This window comes from Aricia agestis, chromosome Z (genome assembly GCF_905147365.1).
Source record: "Aricia agestis chromosome Z, ilAriAges1.1, whole genome shotgun sequence".
Taxonomy (NCBI): Eukaryota; Metazoa; Arthropoda; class Insecta; order Lepidoptera; family Lycaenidae; genus Aricia; species Aricia agestis.
The window spans coordinates 11,711,687-11,736,757 of NC_056428.1; the positions used below are offsets into that span (position 1 = coordinate 11,711,687).

Genomic DNA, 25,071 nt, shown 5'->3' on the forward strand with positions numbered 1-25,071 from the left:
GGTGTTACTTCCGATTATATTTAAAACAAATTTTAGGGACGAGAGTAATTATTATTGACGAGCTTTTGCCCGCGGCTGCGCTCGCGTTAAGAAGTATTACAAACTTTCATCCTCTATCCACCCCTTGGAGGTAGAATCGATCAAAATCCTTTCTTAGCGGATGCCTACGTCATATCATCTACCTGCATGCCAAATTTCAGCGGTCCAGTGGTTTGGGCTGTGCGTTGATAGATCACCATGTCAGTCAGTCACCTTTGAGTTTCATATATAATATAGATATAGATAGAAGATAGATAAATACTTCAAGTAATAACCAAAACGCTTGGTAGATACAAAATTCGTAAAAATCATGGATAAGGTTTAAAAATACAAAAATATTTTTGTTAAGGCCCGAAGGCCATGGAAACTATAATCTAGATTCTAGATCCTAACCTATAGATAAAAGGGATAAGTGAATCTAGTTGGAGCACAATTCACCAGCCAGACCACTTTCGCGTAACACGCGCCGGCCTTAGCGAAAAATTTGATCGGTGAAAGTTGTAGGGAGCCAGGAGAATTCATTACCTATGTCGCTTGTCGCTTTTGATCTAAATTTAGATGCAGTAAGGCCTGTAAAGCTATAATGCTGCTAAATTAAATACTTCAATATTTGTAAGTTCTACCTTAATATTTACGTTTTAACTCAATTTGCTCTAAATGTAAACTCAGTTTAGGATAAGTATACCAATTTAAATGCCACGGTATTTATCTTGAAGTAGAGAAATGCATTGGCATAATAATTTTGGTCTAGTTTTAACAATATATTTTAATTGTTGAACTATGTTTATAGTGCCTACGACTTCGACAACTAGATTTTTACAAAAGGTAGTTTCAGAACGCAAATGCTATAGAAACTTTTTGTATTATTGTTATATTAGTTGTGAATACTGTTTCTGAGTTAAAGTACATTTATTTATATGGTTATTTCATAAACAACATAAAACAGATTTTTAATGTACTTCAATTTTATATCAAGGATAATATTATCCTTGATAATATTATCAAAGCACTGAAAAATTTTGCAGACATGTTGTCGCAATAAATTTTTCACTTGTGTAAAAGTTGACGAGGTTTTATAACCAGACGAAAATGATCCCTTCATTAATTGTAGCTTACGGGAAAAGTTGCGCGACGCGTCGTTAGGGTGGAATGTAGAGCTACTTGATAAGTACAGTAGAGTGTAATAAAGCATAGTATAGTGCGGGTATTTCCAAGCTATGCAAAAAGGACGTACCTACCTTGATTACGTGGATTCCTGTGCGTTGATTTTAAGTCCGGGAGTCATGGGGCTTCAAACTTTTTTCAAATAATCGTACTATATTTTGATTGAAGTTCACAAACGTGGTGCATATTTCAAACTTCAACATGTCCATTTTCTCTTGAAAAATTGCCTTTAAGTTCTTCAGTGAATTCAACCAATTTTCTTACACACAATTGGGCCACAAAAGTGATCTGAGACCAAATTTCCTATTAAAAAAAACAACAGCTTTTTAATACAAAAGCAGTACTTACCCGACTTGTTCAAGAATCAGCTGGATTTTTTAAGTATCTGAATAATAATATTAATAATAATCACTCTGTACACTTAGATCAACTTAGACTTAATCATGCATGTCGTAGGCGTACAGAACTTGACATATCCATTACTATATGTAACAAGGTAATAGGTATTGTATATTTGTACATGAACAATGCTGTGCCAACATATTGCCTAACATGTACTGGAATCTAGATCAAGACCTAACACGTCTATTAGGGGATAACAGCGGTATTCTCAGGTAAATTTATGATAATAAGCAAACAAAGCTATAAGCTGAACCTTGGCTTTGCTTTGTCTACATGACTTGTCTACAGAAATCTACAACTGTTGTCTGTGGTAGGTACAGATCACAGAACATAGAGTAGACTGTAGTTCTACGTTAAATTTAGTTTATGCCTTTAGAATCTAGTGTCAGTATTCATGGGAAAAACGTCACAAAAACACTTACCACAATTTACATGGTTAACCTCATGTGTAAGTAAGTATAAGAACCAATTCTTCTAACATTAAGAATGTAAAGAACTCAATTTTAAATACCTGCAAAGTATAAAGGCCTTAGACAACGAAGGTTTCTATTGCTCATGTTACTATAATTAAATTTCGCGATTCTCCGAAAATGAGTTAGGTGGGAGGTCTCAAATACCACAGGCGTTGGCGGTCTATTCTACTCACGGCCTACGCTACTGTCATATCATCCATACTAATAAAACAAAATGCGAAAGTGTCTGTCTGTCTTTTGTTACTTCTAAATGGCTGAACCGAATAAGATAAAATTTAGTATGGAAATACTTTGACAGACGAGAAAGGACATAGCATAGTTTTTATTCCGGAAAATGTACGGTTCCCGCATTTTCGGCGCAACAGAGCTGCGGGCGTTATCTAGTAGTTTGACATATTATAGATTAAAATGACATATTATAGATTACAGCCTACAGGGAACCGATATATCAAATAATTTGTGAATTCGTCACACGTTTGAATTTAAATCGCCTCACGACTCTTAGAAGTGTACGTGTATAAGGTTTATTAACGATATATTCCTTATAAATTGTATATTTTGATGCTTTACGGATTAGGGAGGGATATTATGTCATAAAAACATATTTTTATTTGTAAATTGTACCACAGAATACATATTAGTACAAGTAATAATTGTACGTACAAATTTTCATGCTCAGTTGTAAAGACCACAAAAACACATTTATCGTCTTATATTATTATTAATATACAGGTGTATTTTTCTACGTATAGTACGCGGTAGTTTACTAGGTAACTAAAAAGAGTGAAATTATTTTTTTTAACAAAAAATTAAAACCGACTTCCAAGGTAAAAACAATAATAACATCCTTTAAATAATATTAACTAAAAAGTATTAAATAATTTTTCCTATAGTATTAAATATTTCCTAAAGTATTAAATAATATTCCTTTCCAAATTCGGCTAAACCTCAACTATTTCTGTACTCAATCTTCATAATTTTGAAGTCGGTGCCAGTTAAAAAAGTTTCAAATATTCTAACAGACTGAAGATTCAGCTAAGTGTATCTGGTACCGAGTTCAAAATGATGAAGATTGAGTACAGAAATAGTTAAGTTTTAGCCGAATTCGGAAAAAGGCACTATTAGATAGGAAAAATTATTTAATACTTTTTAGTTCATATTATTTAAAGGATGTTATTATTGTTTTTACCTTGGAAGTCGGTTTTAATTTTTTGTTAAAAATAATAATTTCACTCTTTTTAGTTACCTAGTAAACTATCGCGTACAATACGTAGAAAAATACACCTGTATATTATTCTACGTATCTTATTACAAGCTCACCGGTGAGCGAGACACAATAGAATAATAATAGGTTTCAAGAATCCACGATCGAAGGATTAATAGGAGTATAATCTTTAATCAGTAAAACCGTTTCGGAGGAGTAAGGTAACTAACATTGTGACACGAGAAAGATAAGAAGATGTACTTATTTATTATATTAAATATTAATATTATAAGGCACTTATTTAAAGGGGCAGTTGTAAATTGCAGTTTTGGTAAGGTATCTTGTAAACCTACAGAGGTAAAATTAAAAAAAATTGAAGATTATTTTGGTTTTTATTTTCTTCAATTTTATAGATTTGCCCATTTGTCATAACATTAATTTGCTAATAAGAAAGTTATGATCAATTTAAAACAAAAATTTAAAACGATATAAACAAGACAATTTGTTAGAAGAACAGGTAAAGCTGGTTGTGATAAATCTCATATTTTTATCTGTCCTGTGCCAAAAACCTCGTTACAGAAATATATACAGTCACCAAAGAAAAACCAAGTTTTACACCTTGACACCTCATTGTTTAAATAATAATCCTTTTGAGCGTGCCCCTAGATGAGCAATTTTATTGCGCCATATCACGTATTGCGTAATATTATTATCAATCTTATTGTCAAATAAACTGTTTAATAAAATTGAAGTTTGATATTGCACAATACAATTGATCGTCCAAGGGCCGGCTAATGTGGTCCGGGATTAGGTTTTGATGAATGTACATATAAAAATTGAATGTTTAATGTTTATAAAAGTTTTTCACCGTATTATACTCTACCAAAGCAGAGCTTTTTCACTGGGGGCTTGTGTGCTTAATATAGTATTTACTTTTATATGCCAAATGAGTTTTGTTATAATTGTGCATATATTTAAGATCATAACGGCGAAGCTTTGTAAATAAATATAACTTCCATTAACATACTTTTTAAAAGCTATATCTTTTAAGTGACGTTTTAGCATTAGCGGAATTAAGCACACTTATTAATCTTATAATCAACATGACTTATTATTGTAAAATCGAAAATTAATTAAAAGGCCAATGAACGAAACTTGTTTTTGCAAAATATATATCCTTTCACATAGAAAGAGTCGGTGTGTTAATTTATTTCACACGGAGACCAAGAACTTGTCTAATGGTAAGCAATAATATTGTCGTAAATATTAATAAAAAAATTATAAGACTAGAAAAAAGTCGTACGTACCTATGTACAAATTGACTTATTTGTAAATACGACATTTTTCCTAATTTTGAACAAAAAATATATCTTTAATTAAATGAACACACTTTTTAAATGTGTCATCAAAATGTATGGAAGATGCGACCAATTCCGCTGCGCGCCCCATAATGTGCGTGTATTTCACAATGTGGTCTGTAAGTGTCGGATAGAGCAAACGGTTCGTGAGAGATAGGATCAGACCATCAGCCGAGTCGTGACAGACCGCCACGGCTACTGGGTGGAACACCATACAAACACCATACAAGGAAACACCATATCTAGGATTTAATTACCATAAAGAATTTAAAACGATAAAAATAGAGCAGAGCCTCACCCTACTGGCTTACGAAAGATTTTGTGTCATACGTAATAATAATAGGTAAGTACACGTTAAATTATTTCGTAGAAATTCGTTTACTGCATGGGAAAAGTACATTTTCTTCGACAAAAATATCGTTTGATTTTTCCAGAGAATCTAAAATTCTAAATACTTATTACTTTACGAAAGCGGCTAAACTATGAACAGAATAGCACACTATTTACTTGTCTTAGATGCAATAATTATTATCAATATACAGACTATTATTAATTTCATATTATATAATTATCATTTTATGAATTAACAACTAACCTTACCTAAAATATTACAGACAAAATCATATTAGTTGTTACATTTAAATTACAGCTTAAATCATTGGTAATATCTGAATTCTGAACGCACTTTCGAAGATAAGATATTTTGGTGAATTTATGGCACCAGTTGATGCTATCTAGAATGTTCGAGTGAATACTAATTTAAATATCATTTTACGCTAAATTTCCTTCTCTCTGAGCTTCGTTGAGTGTACTAATTGCTGGGTTGGATTCAAATTATCGACAGAATTTAGAGAGGCAATTTCATATTCTGCACACATTGCGCTGATATTTACACCTATCATATCGAATATGTGGTTTAGAACTAATTAACGGTTTTCTATGGCCCGGCCAGAGTAGATTGATATAGATACGACTATTTAATTAGACTAATAATAGCCTACCTCTAAATTACCATAGCTCAATTTTTTCTACCTTTTCTATGTAGAAAGCAAAAGAGTGCGATATCGATGTTTTCGGGTGAGAATGAAAGAGGCAAAAAGTAGTAAGTCGAAGGCTGAATTTCAATTAAGTGAACTTAGTGAAGTAATGAAGTTAAATCCTAAACATAAACTCTTTTTGGTTCTATGGTTGGTTCTATATTGGTTCTTTAGGTGACTACATTGAAAATCTCAATTGTATAGCTTAAAACAGAACGATAATGATTACAAAATATCACATAAAAGTACGAGTCTTGATTCTAAGTCTACCAGACGTAGAATTCAGTCTCAATAAACAATAAAAGACTGGAATGCCCTAGGTCCTAGGACATTAAAATAACACACGACCGTATAAAATGAAATATGCAAATGCGATGTAGACTGGCTACATGGCATCCGAGGAGCCTTGTGCTTGGTAATTGGAATATTTTTGTACATTGTTAAAATAAACAACTCAAACAAGTAATATTCTAACGCAGTTTGTGTGCAGAAATAGTCTGAGTCGTATGAATAATGAAATGTGCTCTGGCGTTACAGAGGGTTACAGAACATTCCTATTAATAAGAAGTGTACCTACTTTCTACTTACGTTAAATTATTTGGTGTTCTTCTGTTTTAATAGCAGTAGCAAATTTATCTTGGCACTGCTTTCCGAAGCTTTATCCGAAATAAATGTTGCCAGAAATTTCATTGTGCCTAATTTATTGCGCCGGAATCAACCAGTTTAACGAAATAATGATAATTGTCCTTTTTTCCAGGATTTGAAATGATATTTCATCAAATAGTTTCAGTGGCTTAGAAAAAAATAAATAAACACGCACTTCAGTATCTATATGTTGTAAAAGGAATCTATATTATCTCGTAAAGAAAGAGTAGACGCTGAACAAAATTTTCTAAACTTCATCACGATCGAATGGTCGTTTTTACGCACCTTTACGGTTGTAGAAACAGACAACGTTTGTTAACGTCTTCTGGTAGTATCACACTGACGCATTTTTGTTTGGTTCAACAAGGGTTTTATACTTTTTGTATAATTTAAACACTGTGTTCGATATGTAGCCCTTTTTGACAAGTCGTGTGTCGATTGTCTGAAGACATAAGCGGAACACAAGTGACATGCAAATAGTATTGATATCGTCGAAACTAACAACCTTTAATTTGATAGCTACACGAATGAATTATTCAACGAGACAAATTATACACAACACTATTTTTGTATTGTGTTGACTCTTTGTCACGTGCCAATTTAGGATTGCAGTCAATAAACAACGGAGATACGTGGATATACAGAGCTTAAAACTGCTAATAAAATATTATAACAACTTGTTTAGTTGCATTTAAACATTAATTAAAGCTTGCGTAATATAATGTGTTGTGTTGTTCATAAAGTTACAAAAGGCGGCTAGTTCCAACGATTATTACATTTTGTCGTCTAAAGAATTCTCCTAAAAACTTCTATAAATTTTTTCTCCAATCGTTTTAGCTGTTTCCGAGACTTGATGCGTTTAAATTGACAGACAGACATACGTGGATAATATATTTTAATTATCCATAATTATAAAAACAGTCATTAGAGTATTACTTATGTATACAAACATGCGCGCATGGCGCCACTGGGTCAGCACATTATCTCATTGATAGGACACATGTTACGTCCCTGACGTCAGAGTCCTGCTTCACTAATTATCTTGTTAATTATGTACTCCCAAGCAATAAATCAAAAGTATTTTTGAGCCTCGCACTTTGTACTTTGACAGCGTAATAAACGGAAGTTTTCAGAACTCAACGGCGAAAAGACGTAAGTAATTGGTACATACGACATTTTTATAGTGGTAAATTGAAAGACAATCTGGATGTAGGTATTTGCAGCTATTTTCGTAGTGTACCTAGTGCAAAATTAAATTATTTGTAGAAATTATAAATAATGTTGTATGACAAAAAAGCATACTAAAATATACTTTCATTTAAAGTCTCTAGAGATTACAGAAACCCTAATAAAATAAATGATATTGAACCATGTTAAAACATAAAACATTAAGCAATAATTACAAAATATATTGAATACAAAATACAAATTTATTTAATCATAACAAGTTTATTATACAGTACTTCAAAGTAATTGAGGACTTTCATAGCGTGGAGTACGACAGCTACTTAACTTGTATTAATATTCGCGTATAACTTCTGAATGAATAACTTTGAAAATTTTATTCGAAAATACTTAAAAGGATTTTAACTTTGAAAGTATAATTTATAAATAGTTTTAATTGGTTTTTAAAACTATAACATGCAGTATTTCTGTTTATGCTGTCAAAATCAATGTCACTTTTCTTGGTTTTAATTACCTAATTAATTTAATTACTAGATGTTACCTGCAACTTAAATTACGCGGAAACTGTATTTTTTTCCGAGATGTAAATATCCTATGTACTATCCTGGGACTTAACCTGGGACCGGTACCAAATCTTTTCAAAATAGATTTTATAGTTTTAAGTAAGGATGTAGTTATTATTGTTTATGCGCACTAGTTTATAACGTATCAAGAAAATATAAGAGAAACTTATCATTCCACTCGATACCTGTAGTAAAAAACCATAATAGTATCTAACGGTAGCAAGGTGAACAACCTTTGCGTCAGGATTCAAATCTGGGTGTAATAAAACATACAAATTCCTTCTGTCATCTAATGCCGCCCCCCAAGCGAGGATCGTTTAAAAAGTAGCCTATTGTACCTTTGTTGGAGTTTACAGCTTAAGAATTGATACATAATAGTACCAATGAATATCTTAATATTGAAATATTTTATGAATGACAAATACTGTAAGCAAATTAAAGTCTAAAACTTGCCTTTGATATTGTGTTTAAAGAATTATAGTAGCTAAGCCAACCTGATGCTGATGTTAAATCCTTTATGAATAAAGCGTTGAGATGAGATGTTAAACTTAGCTTTAAACTATGATAGTCTTATTTGAGATACCTTACTGTTATTCCGTCAAGAATTCACAACACGTAAAGATCATCTGTTTTCTTTATGTCAGCTGCTTTGTGTGGCGCGTACCACTCTATGTATGTTGATAATCATCATAGCATTAGGATGCGTCATGATTATACTATAACGGATAACCTATAGATGTTTATCGACCAAACGAAACGATTAATTCTGCACAATGTAAACTGCAGTAATGTAATTGGTTTTAATAACATTATTCCAATCCTGTGATCCAATCCAGGGCTGCATTGCTATTTGCTATTGGAATAAACAGGTACTGAAATGCACTGGAAAACCCGCTGTTACCTACGCCTTTTAGCCTTTAATCCTAACAGGATATTTTTTGTTTCAGGTATTTTCCTAGTTTTCTTCTTGGATAAAATCTAGAGGTAACGTTAGATTAGAATACATATTTAGAGACTTAGAGTTAGAGTAACTTACCTATATTTTCATCCAATTCACTTTTTTATTTCAAATTATTTTCCCGGTCCTAAAGCCTTCGTTAATGCCAAAAAACGGCAGTTTTAGTTACTTGATTCATCCAGTCTTGTATTCAAATGATAAATGGAGGTAATTTTATATATCTTTTAATTTAGACATGCCTAACGTAGCCAGATGTTGGCAGCTTTAACAAAACTAATGTTAGCTATAAAATGTAATTTCTATTTATGTACGGTAATTTTACGGAATGCCTCGTAGTAAATATTCACAGTTTTACATAAGAGTAAGTATGTGTAAGTGTGAGAGCGGCTTCTCAAGTTATTGGATACGGTGCTCCGAGTTATGAAGACGTCGCAGAACAATGCTCACGACTCTCGTACAGTCAGTCAAAACTTTTGTTAACAACGAAAATGAGATACTTTTGATATAGCATGGGATAGTCTGGTATAGAGAGTAAGAGATAACCTAACTGCTGCGAATAGGATCTTAGATGATCTTTCTAACTCTATCTAAACGCGATTTCATATTGAAACATGACATGTGGCTATGGGCAACAAAGGTCAGAGACACAAATAGTAATAGCCAAAACTGCGTACGGTAGTTCTTAAAACAATAGAGATGATAATACAAGCTTCACGGATGTAGCCAAGTTTAGAAGTCAACCCCTGGCTACGCCCACAACCTAAAGCCGTTTTAGCTTAACGCAAAAAAACTTCCTCTTATTTCATAAGACGCCGACCGCGACTGTACCTCACGAAGTCACCGACAAAGGAGGTGTCGGCAACGGAATCAGTAAAATCGCTCGCAGTTACTCCGACTGTACTCTCTACTACAGTATTTTCAACCTGTGGGTCGCAATCCCTGGGGGGTCGCAAAGCTTCCGAAGGGCGAGGAGGAGAAAACTATTTCATTAAAAAACCATAAAGACTGAAAAATTGATAATTTGAAAAAAAAAATTAGTTTAACAAAATAACTTTTTTGTACTCTTATACACACGAAATATTAAAAGCAAATGTGAGGAGTCGCGAAATATATTTTTCATACCAGGGGTCGTATCACAAAAAAGGTTGAAAATCGCTGCTCTACAGTCTACTCAGACTATCCTTTGTCCGTCTCCTCGCATTATCCGTTCGTATTGTAACAGAATCATTATTCTCAGGAATCCATCATTCAAACTGAAAACTGCTGGTAAAATCTAAATGACTGTTGCACGATGCAGTTGTCTTTATGTTATGAAAACACGAGCCTTTGTTGTGAGAAACATAAAAGCTGTAATTGTTAAACTGTACCTATGATAGAGCTTGCTCTACATTTTAATAAGATAATATTATCTTTGTAACTGTTACTTTCACAGACTTACTCTTATGTTATAGAATTAATATTAATATTATTTTGCGGCAGGTATTTTATGTACTTACCATTCATACTTTTGATGGAGGTTAATATTTTTTAGAATCTATACAAATATCTTGAATAATAAAGTCGTTTCTACTATATACGACCTTATTCGTTTGAATCAATATCGTTCCAACGTTAACCCATAAAAGTAAAGATACTCGACTGCATTAGCGCATACCATATGGCCACACAAGTTACCTCGCTGAGGGTCAGTATTACGAGATGAAATAAAGAGGTCAGCCAATAGCACACGGGTCGATAGATATTGAAGTGTCATCGAATTAGGTCGGGTTGCAGGTTGCACTCTCGCTATGCAGGTAGTGTATTCTAAGAAACGTCGTTTTGATTTTATCGTGACAAAAACTAGCGGTTGCTTTGTGCAAATATCTTTTAAATGACCCTTTAAAATCTTCAACATGTGTCGCTATGCAACCTTGAGTATTGCCTTTGTTTTTTATGAAGCTCTCTGAAGTGGCATGCATTTTGCATTTTTATCTCAGATTTTTTAACGCGGTAGCCTCACACATGGCTATAATGTATTATAAGAGGCATGTTTTACTGTTTTAGATAACATTTTGAATTTGTTTAAGCCCAAAGTACCATTTAATATAATAACAAATTTAAAAGCAATAATTTAGGAGTCCAACAGGACTTACGGGAAGCGCGGCCATTTCTCAGCGGGACGTGTTTGAAATTTGTTTGCTCCTTTGTATTATCCCGTGTCACGCCTACTGGGTTACCGACCAAAGGGACCCCAGAACTTAGGGTTGTCAACAGAAAATATCTAATTAAAACCGTTTATCTAAATTCATTAGGGATGAAACCTTGGCAGTCATGCCCTAGCAGATCTTGTATACAGTATTTAATAATCTAAACGTTTTGAAACGAAATACACCATAAGAATAATTTCTAAACAATAGGAAAATATGTAGTTTTTTGGGAGTTCTATTTACAAAATATGTAGAGGATTGTTTAATGTTTTGGGCTTTTGCACAAACAACATAATATTATTATTGTGTTGTAAATCGTAATGCTGCCAACCTTAGCTGACTGCATCCATGATCATTTCACACAATAACCAACGAAAATTATAGCTCGCGGCCCACGCGTTTTAAAAATATTTTTATGGTTCACAAAAGATTGCAGACATAATATATGGGTATATTATTCAATAGCACAGACTTCAGCAAAGTAAGGGAACCAACCGAAAATATGCAAGCAGATGCAAGCTTTATTTACACCCAGATTATTGTGGCTGTTGCGAAAATGTTAAGTGGAAGGATAGTATAGGTAAAATTTGTAAAATATTTTTTTTGCGGAGTACACACAGGATACCAAATAATGTTTTAAGTTTTTACAACAATCATTGATTTGCCATGCAACTGAAATACAATATCAATCAGTATTAATTATTTATTTCATCTCATAATGTCACGACTCCGTCATCAATAATAATCGATTACATCTCGAAATTAAGCCAGTAATATGACGTCACTGGCATTGGGCCGTCTTCGACTGTGCCGTAACGATGATTCAACCGTAAATGACCTACGGCAAGGCCCGTAGAAAGTAAACGGAATCAACGTGAACTGGAAAGGTCGAATTTAATAACTACATGCTATTTTCGATCATTCCTCTGACAAGTTGTATCGTTATTTTTGTTACTTAACTACTTTCATTTTGTAAAATCTCGTCAATTCAATTTAATGTGCGGAAATCGTGCCATTGTCCAGGACAAAGAGTATTATAATATGTCCTTTCCCGGGACAAAACGTATCGGCATGCTAAATTTCACCAAAATCTGTTCGGGGGTTTGGGCGTGAAGATGTAACAGACAGATAGTCAGATAAACTTTCGCATTTATAATATTAGTATGGATAAATTATGGATCTTCCCTAACTTTAGGATTAATAATTCTTAGAATAAACACTATATTATCAGGAGTTAATTTTCAAAATAAACAGGAGAATAACATGGTATCTGCGCATGGAACGCACAATGTTGTCTTTGCGGTTGTGTATTTGGGATTAGCATTCCGTGTATGATCGAATCAAACACTTCCAAACATTATAGTATTTTGGAATTGCTTAATGCTTATGGTATCATAATATTAGCATATCTGAATCGTATCGTGTTGTGATTGCAAGTAATACTAACTACATTAAAATAACATGTCATTTCTTATTTCTAAGGTATATGCTTGCTTATATAGTATTGACTACTTAAAATCTTTAGAAGATCTTATAATTCAAAAGTTACAATCTCTTAACTCTTTATAAAATATAGACGTTTTTCAAATTTTATTCCACAGTAAAATGAATCAAGATTTTCCAGTTCCTTCTTTAAAAAGTATAATTCGTAACTAATGAAATCGCATTTAAATTAAAATTTAATCAGTGATTCAGATTGGTAATGACTTGATAATGTCCACACTAGCATATTGTTTACGTTTAGTACAACTAAACAAGATTGAAACTAGATTATCAAGTCGGTAGTAGGTAAATTAAGGTCGTTGCTTAATAACGTCATTATAGCAATCAACCACGTTGGTTTTTGAAATTAATTAATGTGGCTTGAACAGCTTAATTGAGAGTAATGAGACATGTTTATACTATGCAATACAAAATGTTTACCACGATGAAAACTTTGGTTTATTTTTAAACTACTTCCAAAAAAGGAGTAAAGTTATTTAAATATATATTATGTTATTGTTTAAAAAGTATGGATATACATCTAAAACATAATCGTAAATTATGGTAATTATCATAAAGCTTTGCGTTATTTTCATAAAACAATATGACGTTCAAACTTCTATGTGCTAGAGCCTAGAACTCTACCTCGGCTTACTATGTTTTTTTGCTTATTTACATAACGATCACGATGCCAATTATAATTTTTGCACAGCAGAGTTGGGCATGTCTAATATTTAATCGACAGCAAATTATGTTTCGATATTTTGGAAGCTTAATTTGATTCGCTTATGTTAGGTATGCACTTTAGTTCCGTTTATGAGTAAGAGGCTACCATAACCTTACATGGAAGTGTGAATCGACAATGAACCATCAAGGAAAACCATTTACTAGTGCAAGAGAGAAGCTAAATAGTAATACATAATAATTTGTATTTTTATATTTTCACAATATAAAAATACAGCCTTTATTATATGCTACCGTGATAACCACTTATTTAGCTGTCACGTAAACATTAAGCTTACGAGTAAACGCTTGTAGCTCTTACATAAAGCGCAGAAGAAATCACCGCAACTTGACATTTTGCGCTTTTTTTCCCCGAAAAATCTCGTAAATGGCAGATACAACTTTATCAATCGTTTTAAAGTTTTTCCCAGAAAAAGCAGATACTACTTTTTTCTTTTTTAAACGCAAAAGCCTCGTGTTTAATACGTAATTTGTGGCAGGCAGTAACCTACAAAGTCAGTTCACGTAAAAACGTTAACTAATTAGGTCAGGTGACGATCGATACGGGACACCCTGCTGATTAAACGTTTACAACTTTACAGGGTGTTCAATTTTCCACCTACCTGCTACCTGCTTATACAGAGCGTTCACTATCTAACCTATCTGTGAAAATAGGGTGTTCAAGCTATGACGATATTATTTGTTAACATATAATGTTAACGTATGATCTTCATACGTATGCACTATGCAATTCTGTACCTGAATACTGATCCAATTTGAGGCTACAGTTGATTAAAAGTGAGTTTTTATATTGCTACTAGTATATTGATATAAGATATGTTTTGTACATTGTATCTGGTTTGGTTTGCCGTTTGATTTAAAAAGGTAGAGTCAAGGGCCACATAGTAATAATTTTTACGTAATATTATAATGATTGAAATGTAAAAATTGATCTTCAAAATTAAAATAAGGAGGTCATTTTTCCTAGGAAGCAAATAGTAGGTATCAATTTACTTTCTAATTTATTCTTTTAAAATGTCACAAAAAACTTGATTTCCTGCTAAGTAAATTACATCTTTAGCTGAAATCTTATCTAATCGAGGTATGAATGTTTTTTATGTCCGTACTGTTATTAAAAGTAAATTGCGAAAACTTGTACTCAGCATGTTATTGCTTTTTGAAATGAATAATAATTGGGCTTAACAGTACCTCGATTCTTAAATTCTTTAAAAACAAATATTTATTAGCTCTTTTAGAATATATTACAATTGCAATTATTATAAACGCAAAAATTTCTCTCTGTTACCTCTTCACCAACCGCAAAACCGATTTTGATCTTTGGTATGAAGATAGTAGATACTTTGTATCCCGGGATATGGGGAAGGACCTATGTCCTTCACATAGGTCCTTCCCCATATCCTTTTTTCATGTAAAATGTACATTCACGCACGATTCCCACTCGACAAATTTTGGCGTAGACAACATCTAGTAATCTTTTCTCATAATCTAGTAACCTGGCGGTAGCGGTCATTAACCCGTGCAAAACTAGCAATTTTTCTCATCGCTCCTAGACTAGAAAGGTCAATGACCAGCCTCATTTTGACAATAAAAATAGTTTGTTTTTTTCATCGCTTTGTTGAACGATATTCCAGCAAAAGAGCGACTTCTTAGTATATTTACTCAACAAAACTGAAGTTTAATTTCAGCTCAATACAAATATGGCAGAAGATAAACACTGTATGCTTGAGATTGGAGCCTAATACAGGCACCTGGTGGCAGTAAAATTGGCGAATCATTCCAGCTGCCGGTATTTCTAATTCCTAGTTTGTTTATAGTTCCAATACTTATAAATAATATATTTTACCCAAACTACAGACATAATAATTTGCTTAATATAAACGAAGTTACACGGAGTTCTAGAGTTCTAGAAATACTATACTTACCACCTGGGCTTAAAACTTTTTTGGACTCTGATAGTTGAGAGATACTTAAGGTGACGCTGCTTAAAAGTAGAAAATCGTTTTGGATACGTTTTAGATCGCTTGTTTTCTATAAGAGGCCGGCCCGGCCATACTTTCGATGGCCGGGCCGCTAGTGCGCGCCTAGCCTAATTGAAGACGTTATGTGTATGAAGTGGTTAACTAATTGAAAATACGCCAAGTGCGAGTCGAACTCGCGCACTAAGGGTTCAGCAAAAATAGGCCAAAATTTTTGTTTGTTGTATGGGAATTGGGAGCCCCCCTTAAATTTAAATTTTATTTTTATTTTATTATTAATTATTAAAGTACACATGTAACTGAGGATTTTGGTAATCAGGTGCCTATATGTTGCTATGTTATCGATATAGAGCGTAAAAGGCCAAAAAATCACGATTGTTGTATGGGGGGCTGCCCTTAAATATTTTATTTTGTTTGTAGTATTTGTTGTTATAGCGGCAACAGATATCTTGAGACAGACAGACATACAGACAGACGGACAGACAAAGTAGCCTCAGTAATAGGGTCCCGTTTTTACCCTTTGGGTACGAAACCCAAATGACCGTTTTACATACATGGAGGCTTTAGGACCACGAAAATTACTTATTTGAAATTAAAAAATTGAATTTATGTATAGCCAGATAATTTATATTAGCCCGACGACGAAGTCGGTAAGTAACAAGAGCTTGTTCAAAATTATAAAGGGAAAATGAGTAATTGCCCATAATATTATTCTGTTATAAAATGTTAATTACAGGCCATTAATAATCTTCTTCCACTAATATAATATGTCTTCAATTCTACTCGTATTTAGGTGAATAGAATATACTAGGAATCTACTAACACCTACTAAATACTACCTAACTAAATACATTAAGAGGATACACCAGGGGCGAGAGAAATTGAAAATAGGTATTTGAAAATGTATTGCTGTCTCACCAATCTCAAGTCTCCCACCGCAGAGCGCGATAGAGACAATACGACAAAAGTTCTAATAAAAGAACAGAAAATCTTCGATTCGCTGTCCGCTGATTCCTTCTCCAAAACTTAACCGATTTAAGTATTTTTTTCATTAAGAATTAAAGCAAGGCTTGAGCTATGTTCCTATGTTTTATTTTTTTGTATATTTTAGCCAGTTTTGTTTTCTGGGTGTTTAAACACAGAGGAAAATCTTGCCATTTTTTTGGGTTTTTGGACGTTCTTATCTTTTTTAATAATAAAATTATGAATAAAAAGAAAACATAGCGACATGCTAATAGTGGCCATAGATATTCAGGAAAAAAATTATAACTCTACCGGCATTATCCAGGGAGGAAACAGGGGACAGCGTTTGTATGGAAAAACGGCGGTGTGGAATCCTCTTAAGATTCGTACTATTCGATTCATAATGCTGTGCCCATTATTTCAATGGCTTTTAATTAAAAATTATTGTTCTCTCGAACAATAAACTCGTTGGTCACGAGTCATAACCAAGTATTCTCAAGAACTATTAATATAAAGACTTTGGACTTCTGAAGATTCTATATAAAGCATAAAAGGAAAAACCGGCAACGACCACAGGTTTCCTAAAATGGACATTCAAGTCGTGTTTATTAATTTTAAATATTTAATTGAAATACGCTTCAACTTACAAGGAAAGTTATAATAATATATGCTATGGAAAATTATTACTGTTAAATATTATGTTTTGTTCATTCATATAAAACTTCATATTCTCAAAAATTTTTGTTCTGAGGTACTCAGCACTCTGCAGGTTAAATAATTAAATTCAGACCTATCACCTACACACTTATACCAGTTGTGACCCTGGGTTACAGTTAACCCTGGGTTAAATATGATGTTAAGTATTTCTCTCGTCCCACGCAATGATAAATAATAAAACATTACATTTTTTTCACAGGATTATTTTTTTACAATAATTGGCGTAATTAGGCCTAAATGTTATGACTTTGCAAAATGGCGTCACCGATGTGGTGGGTGTAAAAACGACGAGTCATCTCTCCACTTCCACTAATGCAACTATAGAATCGAGTTGATCAGAATCTAACTGTATCTTAATTATTATTATTGGAATAGCAAATTTTCGGGTCATCGTAACGCCCACTGAGAGAAACACCTAATGTCTTAATACTAAGACACTAGAATTAGATAACGCCCATAATTGCGTTGCGCCAAAATTCGTTCGTTCGGGAACCGTACTTTTTCCGCTATTAAAAGTATTTTATGTCCTTTCCCAGGACTCAAAGTATCTGTACCTATTGGTATAGGTACAGGTCCTATATATATATTGGTACTACTAATATAATATATTCTGTGCCTATACCAAATTTCAGCGAAATCGGTTTCGTGGTTAGGGCATGAAGAGCTAAAAGACAGACAGACAAACTTTCGCATTTATAATAATATTAGTATGAATTAAGTACATAGGTGTTCTTCTCAGTAGGCGTTACGATGACCCTAAAATTTGTGATTGATGTTGTCACGATGTGAAAGGCTCCTAGACTCATGATTATTCGCAAAACTTGTTATGATAGAGAGAGTTGCGGTTTGCGAAAAATAATGGTGTTATAACCTCTAAAGTTATGATGATGGGCAATTGGTTGCATTGATTGCGAAGCTGTTGAATGGACAACAAATATTAAAAACAAAATAAATTAGATATTTAAGGAGGCTTACAGCAAAAGTGAATTTTTAAACATTTTTTGCTCGGTATCAATGATGACAATAGGTAGGCACCTGAAACGTTCACAAAATATTTACCTGTATTTATCCTTTAATAAATAATAACAACATTTAAATAAAATAAATAATTAAGGGTTAATATATAATATAGAAGGTTCATATACCCATACCAAAAACTCACTTTTTAAAAAGTATCTAGGTTTTTTTTTTTTTATGAAATAAGGGGGCAAACGAGCAAACAGGTCACCTGATGGAAAGCAACTTCCGTCGCCCATGGACACTCGCAGCATCAGAAGAGCTGCAGGTGCGTTGCCGGTCTTTGAAGAGGGAATAGGGTAATAGGGGAGGGTAGGGATGGGAAGGGAAGGGAATAGGGGAGGGTAGGAAAGGGAATAGGGTAGGGGATTGGGCCTCCGGTAAACTCACTCACTCGGCGAAACACAGCGCAAGCGCTGTTTCACGCCGGTTTTCTGTGAGAGCGTGGTATTTCTCCGGTCGAGCCGGCCCATTCGTGCCGAAGCATGGCTCTCCCACGTATGTACATAATATTAGCACAGATATTAGTTGCATCGACGCGTCACATTACAGTTAAATGTGAACTGACCCATACTACCCATACTATCGCCACAGTGTAAATAGATATTTACACTGTGCTATCGCTATAAAAAACTGTACTAATACTAACTCAGTAGTCCTGCAGTAATAAAATCACTACACATCGGTTCCGGACGTGACGTAGTAATGAAATAGCACAGGATGCATTTGCCTATTGCGTCTATTTTCAGAGCGCTTAATGAGAATATTTTAATGCGGCAAATAGACGTATGAATGAAATGTGTCGAGTGTTTCAACTGTTTTTAATTAGGGGAGTGCAGTCGTAACTTTGAAACTGACGCGTATTTGTAGAACGTGTATATTGGCTTTACAGACAGAATATCATAGCTAGAGAATTATAAATGCAAAAGTCTGTCTATCGGTTACCTTTTTACCTCCAAACCTCTGAACCAATTTTGCTGCTCAACATGGAGATACTTGGGGTCGCGGGAGGACATATTTTATTTATTTATCTAGTTACATAATAATTTTAGAACATTTTTATATGAAAATAATTTAACTTTGGATTAAAAGTATTATAACAGAAACAGGTACCTGGACAAGTTTCGTAGCATTTGTAAGTTTTAGTATTCACCTGTAGGTTTACTTCTAGCTTTCTTAGCACCTATATAATTTTTGTTAGCATCTGAAAGCTTTTCGTTCAGTTTGCGTCGTTAGATACTTAGATACCTACAAAAAATGTACAGTTACCCGGACTAAAAAGGTTTTGAATAAGAGGATTTATGAATAAAATTAATCTATAATAAACAATGATATATAACATTGTTTGTGTTGGCTATACCAACATTTGAATAACTAACGAGTATGAAAACAAAGTTAGGTGTCAGTTACTGAAAGTTACTAAATTTCATACAAACTCATCAGCCGTGTTCTAGAACATTCAGAAACCCAGTTAGGATGTAGAGTTTCTGAATAATTATATGAATTAATGTATCTGATATCATCATAAAACAAGATACATTGATATAAGTGTTTTATGTATAAAGTTGTGGATGGATGGATAAAAGAGGTTTAACCTTAATAATGAAACAGTAACTATACTAAATATGTTTTGTAATACAATATATTTATATTTATGGCTCGTAACCTTACATTATCTTCTTTCAGCTATTTAATAGCATAATAGACATAATATATGATGTAACACTTTAACTTTAAAGTGTAATAATAGTAATTAGGTATTAGTTAAGTAATTAGATATTAAATATTTTCAAGGTTCTCTTTTTAAATTTATTAAGATTTTCACACTGGAAACACCATAAAATTCTACTAATACACAAGCACTTTACCGCTTAAAGTTAAAGCTTCACTAACAAAAACATTTTACAAGTGATTAACTTGGCGGGTACTGCTATCAAAATAAAACATTTTACAAGTTGGCGTGTACCGCATTTACATGTCAAAATGGCATCATGTGGCAGTGGCAGGGTTAAATGGCGTCAGGAAAAACGTTGTATGTGGCATGGGGAGGCTAACGAGATGAGCCGGCACGGACGCTGCCCGCCGGAGATAACGCACCCTCCTCTCAGAATAGGGCTGCAACAAAAGTTTTTTAAAAAAAGGGTTGTTGTACTATGTATAAATATTTAATTAAGAGGATTTTTCAATCGTCAAATAACTTTTAACTAAGGAATTATTTTGACACTGACTTTTTTTATACAAAATCTGTCAAAGCGTCATATTTATTTCTCGCTTAAAAATTATCAGAAGATTGAAAAATCAGCCCATAAAAGAAGAGATTCTCAGGCCGAGTGGGTATAACATATTTATTGTAAATGAAATACTTTGACTAAAATATAATCATAATATAATGTCACACATAAAACATAATCATCGTAATGAAAATTAGACGTTTATCTAATAATTTCTGAATGATAAAAAATTAAAATGTATGGTGTAGCTAAAAAAACATTACACACTGTTGCAAAAACCCTTAATCAAGACCACCATTGTCCTATACATTGAAATTTTTGCTGAAAAGTTTCTTGTATAACGCAGAAGGGTTCTCAAGATGTTAACCCTATTCTGGAGCTCGTAAGTCAACACGCGACAGGCAAATGGACAACAAAACAGAGGGCCGTCTGGGAAGATAGAGCACGCTTACGAAACGTCGTAAAATTACACCATTACATCTGTATTTTTATTGTTAATGTGATTGGAATAATTATTAACATTTGAAGACGCACGTGAATGAAGTGGGTATAACCACAGAATATATACTTATTAATATAACTAATAATAATTTTACATAATTTTCTTTTTATTTTGCAATGCGAGTTGAAATAACAGAAGGGAATATTACGCAAAGGTCGGAGCAGAGGGCGCTACTAGCACATACAGTAAATAATCCGACCAATATCCGACATGTTGTACACTTTATATCAGAACATTGACAGAAACGTTCCCCGCGTTCCATTCGATGTTAAAAACGATCAAAACTATTTTGAGCGTTTTGATCGTTTTTAATATCAAATGGAATGCGGGGGTTCTGAAACATCGAACAAAACTTACAGTTCGACAAGGTTTTATTTAAACGTGGGTGACATTGATGGGAGCGCTGCTGGTAAAGGGGAACTGTCAAACACGTGTCAAAAATGACGTTTTTCTATGATAGAAGCGTTTAGTTCCTTTTCTCGCCACGTTCAAATAAAGCCTTGTCGAACTGTAAAGTTTATTGTCTGCGCCGGTGCTGACGTCTAGCGTAAAACATTGCAGTATTATAATTTATAACCTATTGGTATGCGATTAACATGTTCTCTTCACAAAGCGATACAAAGAAGAGAAAGAAGAAAACTCGAACAATAGATATTATATTAATGGAAAACTCTTGTATCGTCTGTTGTAAATAAAACCCATTATATTAGATAATGTGACATGTATCAAGACTATGTGGAATTTATTTGTGGGGCCAAACTGAGATTTAAACTCAAGAGCAGCAGCTGTACTTGAGTGCTTTTTAGTAAAGATGCGTTAGTCGTTACATAATGAAACACTTAAGCTTCTAAGGTTTTTTAACAGAAGTTGATCATGTCAATAGCGCTGTTGCCTGTTGATTGGTTAAATATTTGACATTAAAAAACTCCTGTTAAATAACCTCAAAAACATGGCATGGCATTCTTTGACTTGAGACAATGAATTTAATTATTTTTTTAATCTTCATCTTAAAACCTAATAACATTAAGAGCCTGTTTCATCACTTCATGATAAAGTGCCGGCTCATAATACAGATTTTCTGTATTCTGAGAGTGCAGGATTTGTCCACAACTTTGTGACAGATTCTCCATACTACATCTGTCAAGTTAAGTGGTGGACTTAACTTGACAGATGGAGTATGGAATGGTGAAACAGGCCCTATAAGACCTAAGTCTATAAAACTTTTTACTTCTAATGATAAACCATGTTAAATTGTTAAACATACTTTATCCTAGAATTAACATTTAACTAAGGATAAGTTTTAGATCGTCAATAGTTAGTACAAACAAGGGTCGCGCCCGATCGGCAGTATTGACAAGGGTTGGGGCCCGCTGATATATTGCTATTGCCATATGGCCAGACAATGCCCACGACAATGTTCATTAGTTTAAATTATTGATTATTCTGATTTGATTCTTATCATTCTACTATTATTGAATAGGATCGTGATTCGTGATGTTTTCAGTTACCTAAAAGCTACCTTCGGCTCTTAAAACCTGTGCTGTGGGTTAGGTTAAAAGTAGGTATTTAAAACTAGATGGCCGTGGCCGTCAGCCACAACTCCGTTACGCTAAAAAATATGAAGTTTTAAAGTGGAAAAAATTGTCCCTTCTACCAGCTAAACGGTTGCTTCTGGAAATGTGAAAAAAATCATAGAAATAGGAAATATGCTGAATTAAATTTCTTTGAACGTGACTGAGATGATGTTGTAAAACGTCATGTTATAAAATAATATGCACCATCGAGGAAATTGATTCCTATGCAGTTGACATAATTTGGTCGATCATTTAAAATAATTAAGTAATGTGAAGGCAGCCTAATTGACAACATTTCAAAATTTTAACATGGCTTTTTTATTATTTTATATGAAAGTAGACTTAAAATAAGGCGACACGTGTTTCTTGCTTTTTCAAAATTATGTTTTTATGATACCTAAAAAATAGATTTTAATCCTTCGTATTCTAAAGAGACGTAAGCGCCAAGTGACGTCATACTTACGTCTGAACGGTTAATTCCATTACACTTTAACAAAAGAAAAAATCTGTCAATGTAAGTTTGTTACGTTTATTATGACGTCTGTCAATGTCATCGTCAACCTGGAGGATAGGTAACCAATGAGGTAATGTTATTATTTAGAAATGTCAGTGTTGACAGGTGGTTGACAGTGACGTTTTTGTTTTTATGCTTCATGTTGTCTTTTTAAAACTATTTTACACCAGGCAAACAAACTGTATGATATTATGCCGTAAGTATGACGTCACAGCGTATTTTTCAGTTTTTATTTATTTTCTCAGTAAATAAGCAATATAAAAAATTTTTGAATATTTTTTTGATATCAGGAGAAGAAACTAAAGAAACGGTATTTTTTATTTTAAGGCTTAAAAATTTTGAAATGTTGTCAAATGTCGGCTGGGTTTGACGTAACGCGACCAAACTGCGTAGGTCCCCCATCTGCATAGGAATCAACTTCTTTGACAATTATAATAATAGCTCCCACACCGGTTTAGGTGACGGTGGCCGGTTTCATTGAAACCAGGCCAGCTACGCAGGAGTAATTTTATAGTGCCCAAGTGTGTGCGCAGTACACAAGAGCACTCTCTATTCCTTTACTCTCATATCCCAGTGGGACGGAAGACCGACACGACCGGCGAGAGATCAGGCGCAGGACCGACTTTTTACATGCCCATCCGACGAGCATGGATCATCTTACTTGTCAGGCAATCAGGTTATCAGCCTGCATTGTCCTAACCAAACTTGGAAATAACATGTTTCCAACGCGGGAATCGAACCCACGACCTCCGAGTCAAAAGCCGCGCTCTATACGACTAGACCACGGAGGCGTACTTTTTCTTTGATAGTACATTCATTGACAACAATTTTTTCCAAAACTAGCAGTACTACGGAACCCTATATTGCGCGTGGCCCGACACGCACTTGGCCGGTTTGTAATATCATCATTACTTTATTTATTACTCGATCATTATGATTATCTAAATTCTAACAGTAGATGATAAAACATTTTGAATAAAGAATTTAACATTTAGCATCCAATAGAATAAAATATAGAAAATTCTATCTTATCTTCGCTGCAGCCTAGAGCCGTCTGGTCTCCAACATGAAATTTTACTTGGAAAGTTTTCATCTTGACTTGCGCTCGCGATTTAAACATTTTCTCGTTTTAAATTCCTCCATAGAAAGGACAAAAGTGAAAAATTTAAATTACATTTCTTAAAGTTAAAGCCATTGTTCTCGAGGATAATTAATATCCATTTACTCAATTCACGACTAAGTAGTGGCTAGAGAATTAATATTTTCTTATGAATGAATTACATTCATAAAAAAACTTAAACGTATCTTTGACAATAATTAAATAATTTTATTAAAGTTATAAAAATCTTAATGCCTACTTTAATTATCTTTTCTAGCGATCTAAATCTTACAATATTGTACAAGGAATAAAGTCTTATATGCATTTATTTAAGAAGCTATGAATGTTTTTGCATGTAAGTAGTGAGTATTATAGTGTAAAAGGCGTACCGCGTAGATTTTATTGTAAAACAAAAGTCGTAGTTGGGCCCCAGCCAAGTTGAAAGATCGCATAAACGAATAAAAGATAATAAAGTTATTCTCTTTCATTTGAAAGTTGAAACCGAATAAGCTGATGAGAGATTGAACTTTTCATTAATCCCCTCATTACGGCTTATCAAACTGACAAAATTAATCCACGCTAAAATTAATCCGCTACTGGAATAATGCATCGGTTACTAGAATGCGCTGGGACGGAATGCAATTCAATGCATTGCAGTGCATTCTAGTAAATAGAATAATGTAAACGGGTAAATAGAATAATGTAAAAATTATTCCAGTAGCATCCAGTGCTGGATTGGAATTCGGATCACTGGATTGATATAAGGTAAGCCCGCTATTATTGTTGAAAACTATTCTGTAGTTACTTGGCAAGTAGTGTCCGACCGAAGGTCTATTTTTGGCCGAAGCCGAAGCCGAAGCCGATTAATCGGCAATCGCCACAACCTTCGGCCGAAGCCGAAGCCGAAGGTTTATAATCTTAATCTCGACTCTCAGTAATTAATTTTGTTAAAAACTTTCTATAAGCTACAATGAATATTAAAATTATTTCAAAACTTCAATATTGACAATATTGATTTACCTCTATATTAACTGTTTC

At 33.6% G+C, this 25,071-nt stretch overlaps 1 protein-coding gene across 3 annotated transcripts in view; it reads left to right on the top strand.

The window, feature by feature from the left end:
* LOC121739513 (breast cancer anti-estrogen resistance protein 1) overlaps nt 1–25,071 on the top strand; it is a 120,980-nt gene that overhangs the window by 29,738 nt on the left and 66,171 nt on the right. Inside the window, exon 1 of one of the 3 annotated variants that reach the window (XM_042132015.1) lies at nt 9,033–9,054. The exons of the other annotated variants lie outside the window; for them this stretch is intronic. The gene's annotated coding sequence lies outside the window, so the exon portion shown is untranslated. Of the gene's footprint in view, nt 1–9,032; nt 9,055–25,071 lie in introns of those variants that run through there. 3 annotated transcript variants of the gene reach the window in all.